Below are 20359 nucleotides of genomic sequence, written 5' to 3'. Positions count from 1 at the left end.
AGTGCTCATATAACTCCTTGGAAAGGTGGAAAAGAACGGCACCACTGTCATGTTTTTTTGGCCTTCTCTGCCCTACCATCTGGAGCACGATGGGTATGCCCTGTGAGCGGGTGCGGTGAGGAAATATGCTCCAAAATATCTCTCATCTAAATCTGTCAGCTAAAGGCGCACATGCACAGCAGCATGAATGTGACAAACACTCAGTGACCGTGTTCACCTTCTCCAGGACTAGTGTGCTCTTCATTGTGAGGAGCCTGTAGTGTTAAATCACTGCTTGTTTATTTTGTCCATCCATTATGGATGTGTTTGTGCTTACAGGGCGATCGTGGCTAATGAGTTGGGAGTTCGCCTTGTAATCGGTAGGTTGCCGGTTCGAGCCCCGGCTTGGACAGTCTCGGTCGTTGTGTCCTTGGGTAAGACACTTCACCCGTTGCCTACTGGTGGTGGTCAGAGGGCCCGGTGGCGCCAGTGTCCGGCAGCCTCGCCTCTGTCAGTGTGCCCCAGGGTCGCTGTGGCTACAATGTAGCTTGCCATCACCAGATGTGAATGTGTGTGTGAATGGGTGGATGACTGGATATGTAAAGCGCTTTGGGGTCCTCAGGGACTAGTAAAGCGCTATACAAATACAGTCCATTTACCATTTACCATTACAGAGGAAATGGACTGCTAGAGATTCTCATTCACACACATTCTCAAATATTTGCCCTCTCTTCCAGCCTCTGACTATACCTCCTAGTTGTTTGCTGCTGGGGCTGGTTGAGCGGGAGTGATGAGAAACTCAGTTGAGATCAGGTGAACTCTGGAAGAATGAGTCATTGATGGGAGGAGGAGTGGGGAGGAGGATGCCTGCGTGAGGCATGATTACACCAGCTTGTTCTCTGGTCGAGGACAGCAGTGTTGCAGCTGCCTTTAAATCACCTGCTGAGATGAGAGAGGGAGTGTTAGCTAGTGTTATCATCATGGATTTTAAGGAATACTGCCATTATAACTATAAGATTAAGATCATGAAACAATACAGTTGCTATAATATAAATCTAATCAGTGGTGTAAGGTTTAATTGGGCCATACCTTGGCACCATGGGACAGGGTGAGCATGCAAACGCTGCTCAGCCAGGGTTCAAACCAAGAAACATCTTGCTCTAATACTTCTTTCTAGTCCACAGAGTTCGTGTGAAGGATGCATATGCATGTTTTTTTTGTTTTGTTTTTTCCCCCCCCATTTATTTAACGGGTTACACTGAAGTAGTGGGTAGTAATTGAAAGGCAGGGGGGTGCAACCGGAAAGCTGAAGCCCCTTTTCCATTAGTACCTACTCGGATCAACTCGTCTTGGTTTGCTAAGGTTTTCAGAGTTTTCCATTAGGTCATAGTGCCTTGTACCAGATAGTCTTAGTACCTGCTTGCCCGGGGTTCTGAGCAATCTGAGCAGGTACTCATATGTGACAGCATCAGACTGCATGCCACCGATTGGCTGGTCAGTAGCATCACTCAGTAAGTCATGAGAACGTCTCATTTACGAATTAGGAATTTTTTTTTTTTTTAATTATGCCTTTTTTTTTTTTTTAAACCCGGCAACGTGGGAAATGGCTAAAAAAAAAACCCTATGCTGTATTCCCTGAGTCTGACAAAAAGCCACAGACCGAGCAGCTGGAGCAATCATGCTTCGACGTCCACCTTTTCTGTAGTGTTCGTGTCGCATATTAATTACATCGTGGCATGTTCGGACGTGTTCCTATGATGACAACCATGGACGTCAGGTTGTACCGGAGGAAAACCATTCGATCCAAGTCGTGGCGAGGCGATCCGAGTAGGTTATAATGGAAAAGGGGCTTTAATGACCAAATCCACCTATTTGTGTTTATGGGCCCCAAACCTTCTTAAAAGGAAGCTTTTTTTTTTTTTTTTTTTTTTTTTTTTTTCTTCAAACATAAGGACATCAGTCCATAAAAGTGCCAATAAGGTAGTTGGTAGGTCAATCCCTGGCTGCTCCAGCCAAAGTGTCCTTGGGCAAGATACTGAACCCTGAGTTGCTCCTGATGCGTTCATCAGTGTGAATGTGTGGAGCACATAGAAAGAAGTGCTTGTATGAATGTAAATGGTCTGATTCTTATATAGCGCTTTTTTTTTTTACTCTCCCAGAGCACTCAAAGCGCTCTATACAACATGCCACATTCACCCAATCACACCCATTTACACAAGCACTTTCTTCTAAGCTAAGCTTCAGTGCTTCCTACCTAACATTCATACTCTGATGCATGCATCAAAGAGCAACTTGGGGTTAGTATCTTGCCCAAGGATACTTGGCATGCAGACTAGTGCTCGAGTAGAGTAGAACAGTGCTATATAACAACCAGGCCATCTACCATTTACCACATACAGCTGTCCAGCACTGGATTAAGGGAGTCTGTGTCCAATTGTGTGTCACATCCACATTAGCTGCCAGCTGTGCAGATGTGAGAAGGGACCCAAGATTTCGACCCCCTTCAGTGCTTCTTTCTTCCTCGACAACAACAGTTTTAGCAAACTTTAATGTGAACAGCTGAACACTACAGTACAAAAAACTTCCAGGAAACAGCAGGCCAAGCTAAGCACCAATACTGGCTCTTGCTGTGCTTAGTGCAACTTTACAGAGGGAACAGACTGCTGTGTTTTAGTCAAAACAAGAAACAAAAACTCCAAAAATCTGAAATGCTGCTGTTGAATGAAGTCTTCAGATCCATTTCCCAGCTCCAACGTGTTCTCAGTTTTGCATCTCTGGTCTGAAACTACCCATAGAAAAACTGAGCCTGCAATTCAGAAATTATTTTATTTTCCTTCCACCAAGTGGATGCAGCTGGAACTGCTATTTATAGACAATGTGCAATGAATGACTGCACACATGTGGTAAGCTGCTTCATTTTGTTGCCTCTTCCCAACATGTGCAACAACAGAAAAAGTGATGGGTTTAGCTATACTGGGAGAGTGCCTGCTCATAGACTGTGTAACCCAGGAGCTAACATTTCCAGATGTTCCCTGCAGGCGTCACATGCAGGCAGTTGGAGAATTACAGTGATGAAGGGAGGACAGAGCTAAGGATACACTCAGCTTTCTGAGAACCGCTCATCTAAGCATGAGTGAGTGACTGAAGTGATTTGTCATGGGAAATGGCAGAAAAAACTAAAATACAAATATCTCCAGCTGTCTTTGTGAGAAGCAGTTTAAGATTTGGACCATTAAATTATGGAACTATATAAAAGTTCGTGCTCACACTGGTGCTGCCAATATATAATCTGGTATTACCTGTGTTGGTAAGCTAATATTAACTGCTTGCAAATTTAAATTAGGCACAATGGGCACTGCTCCCCCCCATGGATTTCCTGAAAAGCTCTGAACTCACCTCTGCCAAAGCATCTGACCGAGCAGTGCTCCTGGCTTGTTGTGCGAGTGTGTTCCTGGCACATGCTCAGCTGGTGTCAGGTAAACATACTGAGGACTGGCATTTGAACTGAGAGGAGCACATGCTGTTTAAACACTTTGCTTCTTCACAAGCCCTCTGTTTGGTAAACAAACATCGCACATTCCTGAGTCCGCTGTCACACACATGCACATGCATACACATACACACACACACATATGCACATTCTCACTTACATGCTCACAAACGCCATATGGTTGGCCAGACAGTAAGGCAGGGTTTTTGCTCATCTCTCAGTAGCGCCTTTTCTGCCATATGTGTGTGTGTGTGTGTGTGTGTGTGTTTGCTAAAGCACTGGAGGAGGAAGAAGTGTGTGCTTGTGCAGGCTGATGTCTGTGGCTTGGGTTTGTCCCCAGTCATGCCCCACTGTGTGATAGTGTTTATACACATTGAGCCAATACATGTAATTGTATCTAAATAGCACTCAGCTATATTCTCATTTCTGCATAAAACAGTTGACGCCTTAGGCCCTAAACTTACAGGAAGGCCCACGCTTCTGTGTAGACTGTGACCTTCAAGGTTCTGTGAAATTATGCACATTGAAATACTGTTGAGAAAAACGTTCTCACATCCTCACATTTGCACATTCATACAGTTTCACTGCATGACATTACTTAACACAAATTAAGAAAAGACCTGCAGGGGGGGCATTCACAGTTTTTCATCTCTTTTCTGTCTTTCTGGTTTTCCCTTTCTCATCCCACTGTTCTTTTAAAAAAAAAAAAAAAAAAAAAAAAAAGCAATAGTAAATGATGCAATGATGATGTAGACGCTGAAATTAAAGGAAGGTCTTCTGCTGCTGTTGATAAAATGGAAAAGATGCAGATGTCCGTGTAGCCAGAGATAAAAGTGGGGTTGTCTTTAAATGCTGCAGTAACTCAGTGAGTACAGGAATAATAACCAAGCGGCTTGGATGGCAAGGAGTTGATGAGGAAATCAGTGATTCATGTATCACAAACTGCACAAATATCCTATGTCTCCGAGATTTGTTGTCATGTTTGCTGCAGACAGTAGCAGTCTTCACTTCACCTGGCACTTTCAGGCAACCTGCAACCTGCCATCCTGTCCCACCTGTCAAAACTCCTTAAGTGTCTGGGATTGGCCTGTGGCAGATGAGCTGACATCTATCTGTCACAGTCTCCCTCACACTAACACACTGGAGATATTGTTAACTCTACACTGGGCACCTGTGACACTTGGAAGTGTTCTTGCAGGTCACAGAGATTTTATTAACGCTTTGGAAATATGGGTTTGAATTAAAGGGTCCTTTGCTGATCTAGCAGCTTGGTGTGAGTTGGGTTAGACTCGGCTTCCTTCTTTTTTGTTCCAATCAGACTCAGTCACCTTATGGAGGGAAATGTAAGTTCATTAGCTCGCATTAACTTTAACAAGGCCCGCCTTCAGGATTCTGAGATCATGTGCTCCATTCGGGCAAAAACTGGCCTAAATAGTCTCTTTAAACATCTGTTCGTTCCCCTCTTCCACTTGCTCATCAGCACTACTTCATGTTTAGCCATTAAACTTCAGGAGTTTTTCAAAAAATGTCAAACAGAATTACCGAGAGTCCAACCAAAATGTTTTAGCCACAGTTACGTAACACAGAGGAAAATTAAGGCAGCAAATCCTCAGGTTTGATGAGCTGCAGCCAGAGAACGAGGTGCATTTTTCTTGATTAGTGACTCAATTAACTGAGTAATTTTAAGAAGTACAGCAACCACTGCACTAACTGAGTAATGGCCTGTTCATTTGAAAATAAAGAGGAAAAATCACTGCATTCATTATGTTGTTTCCCTATTTAGTGTTTCTGTTGTCAGGCAACTGAACCAGCATAAAACACTTAATTTAATCATGGCATGTTAATACCTCTTAATCGCACTGAAGGGCAATTGTTGCTCTGGGACACACATTACTGTTTGGTGATTGCCAAGCAGCAACTTTAGGAGCTGGAAAGTTAAACCAGCTCTGAATTGATAAATACAGTTAGCCAGACTAACCAGCCTAGACTGGCTTTAGCTGAAGCTTGGCACCCCACCTTGTTCAAATATGTTTAGTTCTTGCTACAAAACAAACAAACAAACAAACAAAAAAAATGGGGGGCAACTGTCATCAGTGTTTTTGTTTTTCCACCCTGTTGGGTATTTTTGAACAGCTCTGATTATACATGTAGAAACTGCTGGCTTACTGTGGACCTACATGCATTTTGATTTTGCGTGGATAAAGTCTGTGCGGTGGACTGTGAGAAGAAAATCGACCAACTCTTAGTATTAATATTTGTCTTTATGTGGCCACTTGGCTGTGTGAAGTATGTATGTGAAAGACTCGGCACTATTGTCCCAGCTGAGCGTCTACACCACAGGGTGTAAACTGCTCTCTTTCACTAAAGTAGCCAGAGAGAAGAAGCAGAGTGCTTGGGTTTGTGTGCATGTGTAATCATGTGAGTGTAAGTTTGTGTCACCCTGCGTTATGCAAGGCGTATGTGGTCTGTGTGTGTTTGAGGGGAGTGTATGTTCATATATGTGGGCTAATCTTAGCTTTAGCTTTGGATTAAGAGTAATAAGCACATGGTGAGTCCCCCTGGACATGGCTGAGGAGCTGCAACAAGCTATACACCAAGAGGCAGACCTCCGTAGCATGAAAATTTCACCTAAACATTTAAAGGCATCCAAATAATTAAGGAGTCATACATACAAGTAGGGATGGGTACCGGTATCCGGTGCCATGATGGCACCCGTTCTGACATAAACGGTAGTAACCAGACCGAAAAGCAGCGCACATTTCGGTGCTTTATTTTCCTGAGCTGTGATACACTTTGGATTCTAGCCAATCATTTTACGTTTCCGAGGATAGTAGGCGGGGCCTGGTACGTACGTCCTTTTAGAGCAGAGCTACAGATTAAAAATGCCAAAGGTGAAGCGGTCAAAAGTCTGGCTGTACTTCACAGCAAAATATGCAAACTCAGCAGCCTGCAACAAGTGCTTTAAGCTGATACTGTGATACTGTCAAAGGAGGTAACACCTCAAATCCGATGAAACACCTGGCAACGCATGGCGTTTTTTTTTTTTTAAAAGCCGAAAAATGCGCTGTATTTGATAGCTTGCTGCGAGACCTCACACCGAGCACATCTATTGCGGGTGTGGTGCCTGTTATCGGACCCGGAGTTAGCAACATCCCCCAAAAACCCGAAGAGGAGAGTCCTGGCCCCTAGCCCTGCCAGTGTAGCAGAAATGATGACGGATGATGACGGCAGCAGCAGCCGTTCTTCTCTGCGTGAGTAGCTTAATGTTGTTCGTGTGTAATTTATGTTGAGTAGGCTAACCACGTTATTACATTAATGCATGTAAGGTGAACTAGCAAACACCGTCGTAGTTACATGAGGCTGTCTTCTTGTTTGATGGCAGACACTCCCTGCACCCTGGCCAAAAAGGCTAAAATGACCAAAGAAAAAGTGGAAAACAGCTAAACATGAGAGGTTTTTGGACAAAGTTTGTGTTTTTTCCATTGTTTAAGCACTGCTTCCAGCCAAGAGTGATACCATATATGCCCCATAGCTGCAGAAAAGGCTAACATTGTTATCTTTTTACAAAAAAACAGCTGAACATGAGAGGTTTTTGGACCAATTTTGTGTTCTCCATTCTTTAAGCACCGGTTTGAACACCGTTTAAGCACCGGCACCGTTTCAAAAGTACCGGTTTGGCACCGGTATCGGATAAAACCTAAACGATACCCATCCCTACATACGAGCATTCAGTCACCAGACCTCAATGTGAATTGTTAGCTATTTTGGATGGGCATGTTGGCAACAGTCTTTGGTAATCGCCACCATAATTAAAACATAAAATGATGATGATCCTTGCTCCAATAAGGTTCCAGAAACTTTTTTTTTGAAAGCACTTTCCAGCCCTAACGTCATTTATAAAGATACTCTGTGTTGTTTTTTCCTTTTTAATTAGCTAGCAGTTGTGTGTCAATCTTTAAAACATCATTGCACTTGTATTTAATTTAAGAAAATTTAAAATAACCCATGAGATCTCCAGCATTGACACTTTCTGCCTTTAGCAAGCTTGCAGAGTAAAAAAAGTCATGTACTGCACCCTTTTCTGCTGAATTTGCTGCAAACAGGTGGGCGTCATGTGTTCTGTGTCCTGCACTCTCTATCCACCATCACATAAGCTGAATCAAGAGTGTACCTCAATAAAAGCTAGTATTTCCAGTAGTCAGACTGAGTCAGAAACTGACTGGCAGGCTGCGTGCTACAGGTGAGAAAAGGACGACTTTTTACTCTGTCCAGTTCTCCTAAAATTGTGAAAATGCCTGGGAATGTCTTAATGTTATACATATTAGAAAAAGATTGCTTACAGGCTTTCTACTCATTTTTCTGGCTGCAAAGTTGTAATCCATCTAGAAAAGGGGCTGTTGTGTCCACATCAAAGTGCTTATGAAGAAGTAAAATTAATATTGAACAGAAGTGGGTTCAGCTCATTGGTGCGGGCCTCCACGACAGTCCCAGTTTCTTATGTACTTTTTTAGGGAAATATTATTTGTCCACCCAAATAGACCTTTCTTCATTTCACTTGCTGTTTATTACTAAACATTTTAAATTTGCTAAATGATGAAATAAATGCTACACATGCTAATGTACTGATATAATTAAAAATAATTGTACTCAAACTGATGTAAAGTGTATTAAAATGGGTTTGAACAGGGCAAAAAAAAAAAGCGTGCACGTTGCACTAGTATATAGTATATTTAAAAAGAAAAAAAAGTCAATTGAATATATAGAAAATACAATACAAGAGCACATAATGTTTAGTATTGGCAAACCTTCCAGGCACCTTTTAATGGCATCAGTTGGAGATCAGCATCACCAGGTCACAGTAGTGTGTAGAACTGCACTGTTACTTGCCAAATTCCTCAAAATTCTGCTTTTTGATAAATATTTGAAAATTAGGATACCTCTGCTTTAATTGCAAAACATAAATAAAGATGAGAGATGCCCAGAAATGTTGATATACACATCTTTCTGGTCATCCTTTTAAATCTGGCCTGTAATTGTCACAGTTGCACAAATTAGTTTAGGCTTGTTGTGGTGGTGTGTGCCTGAACGGTATAATTTTCTAAACAGCATTGCTACTGTTATTAAGCTATTTTCTGAAAAACCTCAGAGCACTTATTGAGCCCTGCTGCTGTTATGGAGCACCATTTTTGATTAATGACAAACGGAAACAAAAGCTCCATCCACAGTAATAAATTGCAGCTTCAAGTGGGAGGAATCCACGGTAATCTCTGACCATACGTCTGTGCAGGCAGTGAAAACGGGAGACAAAGCCGCTGATAATTATTCATTTCAAATGAGTGGTGAGAGACGAGCGGTGACATTTAGCAGGAAACGCTTTAGAAAAACAAAGAAAAGGCAGATGGCAGGCTTGCACTGGCAGCCAGTAACAAATGGAGCTTTTGCCAGAACTGCAGAATGCAAAGTGGACTGTCCAAGGTAGGAAGTGCCAAAGAAATGATGTCACCACAGACTGATAAAAATCAGAGAAAAATTAAAATGTTCCTCGACCATCCACAAGGATTTTAAGTAAAAGTATAAAAATTTTAAATTTATAAACCTTTAGAAATGAACACATTGGTATAAAACAGAACATTTGAAAGTCAGGCATATTTAAAATGTGAAGAAATGAAACTATAAAAGCAAAGGAATGCAATGCATTAGCAAAGTATTTACACCCCTTCAATTTTTGCACTTTCCATGTTGCAGCCTGTTTCTAAATTAATTAAATATTTAAATGTTGTTCCATTCCTTGCTGAAAACCTGTCAATTAGGTGCTGTTTTGCACACTTCAGACAGGAATTTTGTGTCTTTTAAGGAGGAGAATTTTCTGTCCATGATGTTGTAGAGCTGCAGTAATGTTGATTATGGAAGTTTCTCCCATCTTCAGTGTCCCTGGAGCTCAGCCAGAACGGCCATTGAACTGTTGATCATTTCTCTTACTGAGGCCCTCTGGGTGGCTAGATGGATGAATGCATTTATTTTCTCGATTTATGTCATATCATGTTTCTGTAATGTTTTCTATTAAATATATAAGCTTCAGAGGAAACCTGTTATTTTTATTTCCAATATTTGTATTTTTTATTTTTTGTGAAATCCACCAGGGCGGCTTTGTATGAGTAGCAGTAAAAAATAATGCTTATTTACATTACCCTTTTTGCTGACATCATACCGACAGAAACTATGTTTAGAGCAGTCTGAAGCGTAAGGATTAGTTGTGAACGCACTGACTTGTTTAATGTGAGCAGCACCATCTGCATCTGTCTGTCAGTCTGCCTGTCTATAACACAGTGGGAGTAACTGATGAGAAACTGAACCTCGTTACAGTTTCATCATCAACGCTGAGCAGCTTCTCTTGCCATCACCATCTAATCTTTTGACCCTGCCATAGCTTGAAGGAGTGAGTGGGCTTTGGGTTGTACTGAAGCTTTCACACTCCCACAGATGGTGAAACAAGAACAACGGTAAAGGTCAGAACTCTTCTTTTCACTCATAGGTCCTGCTAGGGTGGTCAGAGGCCGAGGCACTTCGGTCTGTTTATAGTGCAGAGAAGCTTGTTCGTTGAGACGGGCTGTAACCACAATGCACTAAGGATCAGAGATGGCCTTTACAAGCACACAGGAACTTATTGTGGTCCAGAGAAAGCCTTTGCTCATAGCTTTCTGCTGAGTGTCGAGTTCCTCACCTCTGAATACACACACAGACACGCACCCATTTTCTCTCGGACTGCGCTCTCAGACAATTGACCGTGTTACATAGATTTTGTGTATTCTGTGTGGAGTGCTGATTGGGCCCGGCCTCTGGAGAAGCATCACTGGCATGTAGATCAATGCCCACTTGCACAAGAAATCAGATATGTCCCTGTGCCGTGTGGCTCTGCCTTTGACTGTGGGAGGAGAGCATAGAAATGTACATGTTGAGGTCAGGTTGTATGTCAGGAAGAAGATTTAACACTGAGCGGAATGAAAACGGCATGATAAGAGAGTGTACAAGAAGGTGGAGTTAAGAGGGAAAAAAACAAGGTCACTGTGTTGCACTCAGTCCAGTGGTGCAGCGCTGGTGTTTTGATGAGATGGTAGGTGCTGACCATTTGTGACCTTTCACTTGTCCCCTGATAAGGAAGCAGACGACAGAGGAAGCTGTTGGATATAGGAAAGCACTGCAGATGTAAAAGGGTTGATTGATCTTCAGGGTTAAACTGCATTTCTTTTTAAGTTACTGGTCCTCAAAAGACATTCTCTTACCTCTTTTCGTGTAATTTTACTTTGACTGCTTTTCTTTTTTCCCTTGTTGTTCACCTTGAAGACTATTAAACGTTTTGGTAAGAAAGGACAGAATGGCTACTTTCAGGTCTGTCTGAGAACTTGGAACAAACTAGCGCAGTGGTTTTCACAGCCTGTGGCTGGCCTGCTTAGTCCAGGAGAACTTGTAGAGTTGGCAGAAAACTGTGCTCAGGAAAGGCTGATGCTGTTCTGAGTATAATGATATTGTGGATGACTCAAGCCAGTGCTGGAAATGTAGCCAGAACCTTCATTTTCATGATATACTGAAGCCATTATTTAGGTTATTGCCCAGTGTAGGTTTCGGACTCTTGTATTAAAGCTTAAGTGAGTCAGTTGTAGTACCACATCTCTTCTATTCACATATCCTGACTCGCATTGAGAATATTTGAATGAACAAACAGGCTTTTATAGTTAAGACTGCAACATTTATGTGGTTCACAGTAATGCAAGGGGAAACAAGGTCAGAGGATGTGGTTTAATGGGAACTTGATCAGACATCCAACCATTTTTCCAAATGTATTGTGGTTTGGTGTTTGCACATACCAACACGTATGAAAATGTGACTTATTATAGGCCGGTTACAGTTTATGACAAGTAAGTGGTGTTTATGCTGGCTTAGAACTTAAGCAATTAGAGCAAGGAAAAATAATTTAATTTAAAATTATGGAACAGTTGAGACAACAATTGCATTGCAATTTATTTTAAAAGTGTGCTATGTGTGGATGCAGTTAATGTGAAATTCCAAGCTGATGGAAAAATAGTTTTCCCAAAGCCAATGCTGATGAACGTATTGCCATTTGTCTTTTTCATTTTTTCTTTGTCTTTTATTAACAGCTAACTGTAAGCATAGACTAAAAATTTTTAGCTGTAATTATTGGCTTAAATGAATGATAAAAAATGTTGTAAGAACATAGATATATTTAATGTGAACAAATTATTGTAACTACAGGCTAAAATGTAGCTGAGTGACTGTGTTCCATGGCTAACTGTAATTACAGGTGACTAAGATTTATTAGCTAATATGTGGTTCTGTGTTAAAAAATGATTTTAAAATTATAGTCCAAGGTTTTTCCTTTTTCCTTTTTTTTTTTTTTTAACTTGTACTAATAGCTTGCTGGAAGTTTTAGCTAATATACCTTAAGCACTAATAAATAAAATTATAACACTGCGCTCTATGCTTACCATTTCTTTGTACAAATGAATAATTGCAACTGAGCTAATAAGATACTGACTATATTGCTATATCAACACACTCTAGCAGGCCTAACACACAGAGACAGACATCCATTTATACCTGCTGTCAATTTAAAATAACCAGTTAACTCTATTTGCATGTCTTGGCACTGTTGGAGTAACCAGAGGAACCAGAGGAAATCTATGCGGGGCTTAGGGCTGTGCGATATGACCAAAATCTCATATCCCGATATAAGAATTCTATCGCCCCGATAACGTCATGTACCTGGAGTTGAAGTTTTAACTGATGCATGAAACGATACATTTTTAGACATAAGTTGTAACGGCCGCCGTTTTCTTTGAGTATTTATTACATGGCGTGCTGCGGGGAAAAGCCTGTTCTAAGGTTTATTTTTTAGCACCTGACGGCTTTTTTTTTTTTACTTCGCATCCGTAAATAATCTGCTCTTTCAGGTGATTCAGTTTATTTTGAAAAGTCTCAACAGGATCTTGAGCTTTATTGTGAACATAAACAAGCGGACACGCTATGGTGTTAACGTCGTTTTTGCTAACCTCAATGCATAAAAACAGGCGCTTGTCCGTCTGTAGTGTGGTTATATTAAATGTAAGAGAAAGAGAGAACTTTAAGAAATTAATACAGCCACTACAGTGACCATCAAAATGATGAAAAAATATTGCCGTAAACAGTTTATTTTGCGACACCACGAAACAAACGATAGCGTAAAATGAAACGATAGACATTTCTATATCGTCATCCGATATATATCGTTATATCGAACAGCCCTAGCAGGGCTTCTTGTTATGAGGCAAAAGTGCTAACCAATACTTTAGTTTTTAATTCTTTATTAAAAAACAAAGAAACCCCCACTTAATTTAAAAGATTTCTCGAATTTCTTGACTCCTCCTGTGTACCAGTGGGCCGATATTGGCTAATAAAGATATTCAGGCAATGTATTGGAACGTCTTTCCCACTGTTGGGCTAAAACAAAACCTACGTACTGCATCTCTTTTTTTTTTTTTTTTCTTTTTTTTTTTTTTTTTTTTTTTTTTTTTTTTTAAGTGCTGCAGCTGCAAATAGTCTTCAGTACTAACAAATACACAACCATCAATTTTCTTTGATATCGTATAGGCACAGATGGGGAGTGACAGTGTCATATATGTGATTATTTATTTATTTATTTATTTATTTATTTTTCCCATTGTGGCTCAGACAGTGTGTGAGCAGGAACCTATGGAAAACACATCCCCAGTTTTGACTTGCACGTAAACATCGGCGTAGAATAGCGTATAGTGTGACATCTGTTTGCATTGCTGCTCTTTCCCGGTTCAGAGAGTGCTCTTCCTGTTATTCACAGCACAGAATGATGAGATCAATTTTCCCCAAGATGAGCTTGTTTGTGTTATCATGTCTGCTCTAGATTACCATACATCTCTGTCCCTCTTCCTTCAACGGTTTTTCAGTTTTCAGCATTGACTGCGATGAAACATAATGATTCCTCGGTGCTTCTTTAACATCCAATGCTGCCATGCTTTCTTTTCATTAGTTTTATTAGTTACCTCATCCACCTTTTCTTCTTCCCTTTTGCTCCTCTTTCCTCCATCCTTTGTTCCTTTCCTAATTTGCTCAACCCTTCCTTTACTCTGCCTCTACAATGTGAGGCCACAGTATGCATGTTTATCTTTTGCCACCTTTCATTCTTGTTGCTTTGTTCTCGTTCGGCCCTAACACGTCTCCTTGCTTTCTCTTTTAGGCAGTGCACTAAATTAGGTTCAGGACATCGGCAGTCACATAGAACAGTGATTACTGACCAGTGAAATGATCCTCATGGCCCAGTGAATCATACACACACACTCTCACACATATTTGTGCACAGACACAGCAATCTCTGGCAGCTCAGGGGAAGTTTGGGAGCAGTGTTATGTAAGGAGGCTTACAAATGAAGTGTGTGTGAAATTTGAGGAGACAGGGAGGAAATCTCCTTCCCCTGACTCATGTGAGCCCTGAAAGACAGGACTGCGAGACGCTGTGAAATGTTTGTTTATGTGTGGGAGGAGGATTAATGGTGCACGTGTGCTCATTTACATGTCTCTTGATTTATATAAACACACTGAATTGTATGCTTGCTTGGTTTTTTTTTTTTTTTTTTTTGCATGCCCAGTTTTAGATCAGTGGGGCCATTAATTTTTATAGACTGCAGAGGATATGGCAGAGCCAATATGCTGACCGCTGTGCAGATTCACTTCAGAGAGGACTCAAAGTGCACACGGACGCTGTTTTCTCTCTTCGCGCTCAACCCTATCTGTCTTGATCCTGATTAATAGTTTGGAGAAATAAGATTGAACCTTTAATCAGCAAAAAGACAAATTCATAGGTTGTTTTGTCAGTCGAAATTCAGCAGCTTTTCTGTTGCACTTCACTCCCCCTTTCATCATTTAAATGCACCGCAGTGTTAATCAAAAGTTCGATTGATTTCATCGATCGCTCCGTGCCGACACTCTGCAGTGGGAGCCATGTTTTGGAGTTGGGCTTGGCATGGGGGAGGATGCCGGGGATTCGGTGTCAGAGTTTCCACTCCTTATTTCTGAGGACCTTGTGGTCACTTGAGTGCATCTGAGCAGCAGGCTGATGGCTGTGGTTGGGTTCCCAGTAGAGGAGCTCCAGGCTCCTGGGTCTGGCTTAGTGTAATAAAACCTTTAGAATGTATTTCTGCTCTGCATACAAGGCCGGGCAGCTGTCTGCTGTTTTAATGCTGTTTTGGTGCCATGTGCAGCACCACCCTAAATATGAACCTGATCGAGCAGTGACCACAGAAGCCCTGCATCATGAAAAATAAAGTTGGAGAAAGTGTTGGATTTTTTTTGTTTTATTAACTCACTCTTCATTGTGATTAGACTATGACAGCTTTATAGCCCTCTCGAGCTGTTTATTATTGGCATAATTTACTTTTTCCCTGCTCTGCTTTTGATGCAAAACTATTCTGCACTGGGAATGCTCCCAAATTAAATCAAATGAAAAACACAAAGCAGATAATCAGGCCTTCTGTCTAAGATTTCACAGCACTTTGTTAATGACGTTGGATCAGCAATTGATTTAAAAAAAATAAGATTAGTTTTAGTTCTTTGCTGTAACGGGGTCTTTAAATTCTTAAATAGCACTTACTATTTAAGAATTTAAAGACCCCGTTATAGTGCTGATATTCTGATTTAGTTTTAATTAGTCAAACAAATGAGGCCACGGTGAAGACAGAATTTATTTTAGATCTGGATTTATCTCATGCCTCTGGTTTGTTTGTGCCAGTGCTGTCTGGATAAAGAACACTTAACCATAAATTCCTCTGCTTCCTGTAATTAAGATGCCTCTTCGTCAGCTGAGAGTTTTCCAATTTGTTCTACTAAAGAGGGTAAATATTTCACTAATGATATTTCTTGTGTTTTTCCACTCCAGTCTGCCACACAAGAATAATTTCTGAAATCTTGAGCTCAAAACCATTTCACTAAAACTTTGGTGGAATATGTCATCAGCATCAAGGGATTTTTTTTTTTTTTTTGAATAATAACTACATTGGAATATTTCGTCCAGTAAAATGTGAAAAGACTAGAGGAGTTTACAATTTATATCCCATTCCTATGTACAAGGACGCAACCAGAGGTCTTAAACATCCATGAGTGTGAAACAGTGTTGCATTCGGTTCGAGGGCTAACAAGTTAGCAATTCAAAAGTACTTTTAATAGTTATGGAATTGTGTATGTGTATGTGTGTATGTGTGTGTATATATATATATATATATAAATAAAAAATAATAATTAGTGATGGGAATTCCGGCTCTTTTTAGAGAACTGCCTCTTTCAGCTCGGCTTACTAAAAACCGGCTCTTTTTAGTAAGCTGAGCTGAAAGAGCCGATTCTTTTGGCCGGCTCTTCAGGTTGTTTTGTTGCTTTAATTAATTTATTATCAACATCAATATAAAATTATGAAAAAAAGGAATTACTAATGTAAAAAAGATGTAGTTTTATTTATGGTAAAATGTAGTTGTATTTATAAATGTTTATTAGGGGTGCAACGATACACAAAATTCATGGTTCGGTTCGATACTTTGGTGTCACGGTTCGATATTTTTTCGATACAAAAAAAAATGTTCATGCCTTTTTAATTTGTCATTTATTAAATTTTCACGGCACATTCCGCACCACATCTCTTTGCGTTCATCATTTGTTTGAAGCCAGCTCACCTCCTGCAACTACTTTTCCGAGAATACGTGCTTCTTTTGTGGTTCGGACTCCTGACATTTCTTTGGAGATGGAGGAACATCACAGTAATTGCTTAAAGGAGCTTCTTCAACATCTTTAAGAGTTCTAAACAAATGTCTGTCCTCCTCCTGAAAATCTTATGTGCACAAAAACGCGTTGCAACTTCTTATCTTGTGCGCGTTTCTTATTTTGACAGCGAATGCGCACCTGCGGACCACTTATGTGCAGCCCTGGTTATTTAGCTCGTCATATTGCAGCCACAGAAATTCTTTTGTCCATGAAGCTGCACTTTCTTTTTGCCTTATAGTCTGATTTGTCATAACTTTTCCGTTTTGTGGTAAGCTTTTCTTTGGCTGTCACTTCTTCACCCTGACCTGTCTTATTTGGCTCAGCAGAACTGAAATATATATCCTGCTGCTTTTACACACACACTCACATAACGCTCAGCGATTCTCTGCGCGATCAACCTCTCACATGTTTAAGCTGCCGGAGATTTCACTTGTCATGTTTGCATAGTAAGCTAACGATTGATAAGACTATGTCAGAGGAATTGGTGCGCAAATTATCATCACTCACAGATCAGTGCTGTCGCTCTCTATACACAGTTCGCGACTGCAAAGTGAAAGCAAAAAAACAAGCGCAAATTCAAACGCGATTTCAATATGTCACATATTGACAGTGGCTCACCGATACCAATGACATAATTACCCAGCTACATTTCTGAAAGAATGCAAAAGCATTGACATATATTTTTCCTACAATAGCCCGACGGGCAGGGAAGAGATAGATTTTGGTAGCCCGACTGAAAAAATCGCTAGCTCCGGGACGTCGGGCTAGCGATATTGCAAGCCCTGTATCTGATTGAGGAATCACTCATCTTTGGAAAAGAGAGTTTATTACAGAGAAATGGCTCTTTCCAAAATAAAAGCTATACTATCCGCTTCTTCTGGGTATCTAGATATTACATCAGGCAGCATAAGGAGAATCATGTGCTAACAGCTGTCTAAATGACTCGGCTAAAGTTAGTAGCATGCATGCTTGTTGTTTTTGTCTGCTTCCACTTGTCTTTGCACTAGGATGATGTCGGCGTAAATGTGCAGTCATATTCGTTGTGTTCCCACTAGTGCTTTCAGGTTAATCTCGTTGAAATGACGTTAACGCCACAACACGGCAAATCTCCGTTAACGAGCTACCGCGGATCGCCCCGTGCATGGGGCTGGACGGCCAACACGTTAACGAGCTAACTGCGCTAACACACTAGCTCCCACCCATGTAATTGAGCATTGCATGGCACATCCAACATACTGTTTTACTTTAGTCCATGAAGTGCTTACCTTCAGGGTCATGCTTCACATGAAAACCAAAATAGTTCCAAACGCCAGATCTGAATGAGGGTGGGGGAGGTTCAATTTGCCATGTTGCAAGGAGAGCTTCTGTCTCGCTAGCTTGCCCTGCGCTCAGTGGATCTGCGTTCGACTACTCCGCCTAGGCTGCACCGTCGAGCGCAGATCCACTGAGCGCTCAACACAGACAGCATCGTCAGAAGGAAAGTTGATAAAATAAATTAAAAATTTTGTATTGTTCGATACATATGCGTACCGAACCGAAAGCACTGTATCGAACAGTTCAATATCGATACGAGTATCGTTGCACCCCTAATGTCTATATATAAATATATACAGTAGCCACTAGAGACAAAACACGTACAAACTCCAAAAAACGTACAAACTCGAAAACACATTGCTAGATCACTTAAATTACACAGTTGAAAGCATATGTGTATTATATATTCAAATAATTAAAAAAAAAAAAAAAAAAAAAAAGTTCATTTACCTGTTACTACCACACACCAAATCCGGTCGTTGGTACTTCCTGGCTTGTGTAGCCGCTACGTGTTTTGGAGTTTTTACGTGTTTTGGAGTTTTTACGTGCTTTGTCTCTAGGGGCAACCATAAATATACTTTAATTTATTTACTCCACATAAAATGTAATAAATAAATTATATAATACAAAAGCCAACTATTTAAATTTTCAGCTTTTTCCTTTTAAACAAATTTAAAGTGAAACAACACAAAACACTGCAAACCACAACACAATAAAATATAAATTAAAATATGCAAAACAAAAAGAACATGCACATTCTCTGTCATATGGACCTGCATGAATAAACTTTCTGAATCCTTTATCATCTGCAACTGAAAATAGTTGTGGATGATTACTATACCTTTCTAATGTGACGTTGTTGTCCCTGGCTCTCTTTCTCTCTCTTTTCCTCCGCTCTGTTCCTGTGCTACTGCAAGTGAAACTACCGCCCCTCCCCCCCTTTGAAGCTTGGGGAGGGAAAACAATCTGTCATTTCATGAAGTCTTATTTGCAGATGGCTTAAAAAAATGAATCGGTATGCTCATTGTGAGTGGGAAATCATTAGCAAATGAGCATACCCTTGATATTCCTCATGTCTGATACCTAAATTACAAAAATTTACAAGGTGCACTTGATGTTTCAAAGTATCATCTGAAATGAGCATTTTCCCATAGAATTTTATAGCACCTGATGGATTTTTGTGTGTCACCCCAAATCTTTTTTTGGACTGTGTATGGCATCTGAGAGAGAGAGATCTCCAAACCACAGATAGTAGGAAGCTCCATGCTGTTGTTGTTGTTGTGGGCAGCTCTCAGATTCTGTACCTGTGATGGATGTAGATCCTGGTTAAAAGGTTACATCATGTTATGCTATCGTGTAAATACCTGTTCCGGTCCCCTCTCTGACCTGGAATCCATCACTGCGCTACAAGTAGAACCAAAACACCCCGAGGCAGGAAACTCGCTTTCAGATTGTGTTTGTGCATATTTTCAGGGAGAGCCCATGTAAGTACAGTTGTGTCAGTGTGCAGTGTGGTTTTGATCCCAGCACATTATGAGAAGGAAGAGTTTGTTCAGGGATCCTGGCTGTGTGGGCACAAACAAACCACAGACATATGCTTGTGGGGCTGTGAAGCCTTCTGTGGATGCTGCAGGATGTGATCATAAACATGTTCCTGACCTGAGGAGCTTGCCCTTTAATGCTTTCTTAATGGGCCCCTTCTGATCTCACAATGGCCTTGAAGCTCATCAATGATTTACCAGTGGGGATGATGGTATAGGACTAATGGTGCATCCTCCCCATTAATGATGCAACACGTGCACAAGAAGATCATGACATCAGGCAGTGGTTGGGATTTTTTTTTCTTTCTTTTTTTTCTTTTTTTTTTTCTGGGGACATCTGGAGATTTTCAGTAATTTTCACCTCATGGAAATGTGTAGCTCTTTGGTTCTCTTTTATTTATTTTTTAAAGCAATAATTTATAACAAAGTCAGGTTTCACCTTTAAGTTCTCTGAAATTTTGTTGTTTCTCACCCGAAATGCTGCCAGTAGGACACATGTCTGCTTTAATATTTGTCATAATCCTTGCTATGGTATCTTTAATGGCTTATAAGCCATTGAAGATAAAGAAACTCCTCTGTGGAGTTTTCCCCCCACAGAGGAAAACTCTGAAATCAAATGAGCTTTTGCAGTTGTGAATAGGTCCACATAAAACCACTGGAGGAGCTGCTAGTGAAAAGGTGTGTAATTCTCTTCATAAACCTGTTTTGGTGGTTTTGTAGTACCTATAACCTATAACAAAGTAAATAATGAATCAAAATGGAAGTGAGGTTTTAAAAAAAAACAAAACAACTAACAGCAAGAATAAATTATTAATAATAAATATGGAGTTTGGCACCTTGTGCATGTTGATTGCTAAAATAGTAGTGACTGGAAACTGGAAAGAATGAGCTTAACTTGCTCTCCTGATCAACAGAACCCTCTGCTTGAAAAGCTTAGGAGACTTGGCAAAGGGGTGTGATAGGTGTGAAGTGTTAGGACCACAGTGCACCCACTTACTGTGGGTCATTCAATAACATTCAATAACAGTAAGTGAATCATTCAATAACACAGACTATTAGAGTAACAGGTGTGTAGCGATCGCTACACATCTGTTACTAGCTAGCAACAAGCCCCCAACACATTGCGTATGCTAGCGGCTAATCTAGCAAACGAATTAACAACAGAGTGATTTTAGATGTTGTAGAACTATAAGATGATAAGCTGT

General features: G+C 40.6%; 1 protein-coding gene across 14 annotated transcripts in view; it reads left to right on the top strand.

The window, feature by feature from the left end:
* caska (calcium/calmodulin-dependent serine protein kinase a) overlaps positions 1-20359 on the top strand; it is a 154128-nt gene that overhangs the window by 13861 nt on the left and 119908 nt on the right. The gene's annotated exons all lie outside the window — the stretch shown is intronic.

The sequence above is a fragment of the Simochromis diagramma genome, unplaced genomic scaffold (assembly GCF_900408965.1).
Source record: "Simochromis diagramma unplaced genomic scaffold, fSimDia1.1 OVJJ01000514.1, whole genome shotgun sequence".
NCBI classification, from domain to species: Eukaryota; Metazoa; Chordata; class Actinopteri; order Cichliformes; family Cichlidae; genus Simochromis; species Simochromis diagramma.
This window is presented reverse-complemented; position numbering and strand designations above follow the sequence as displayed.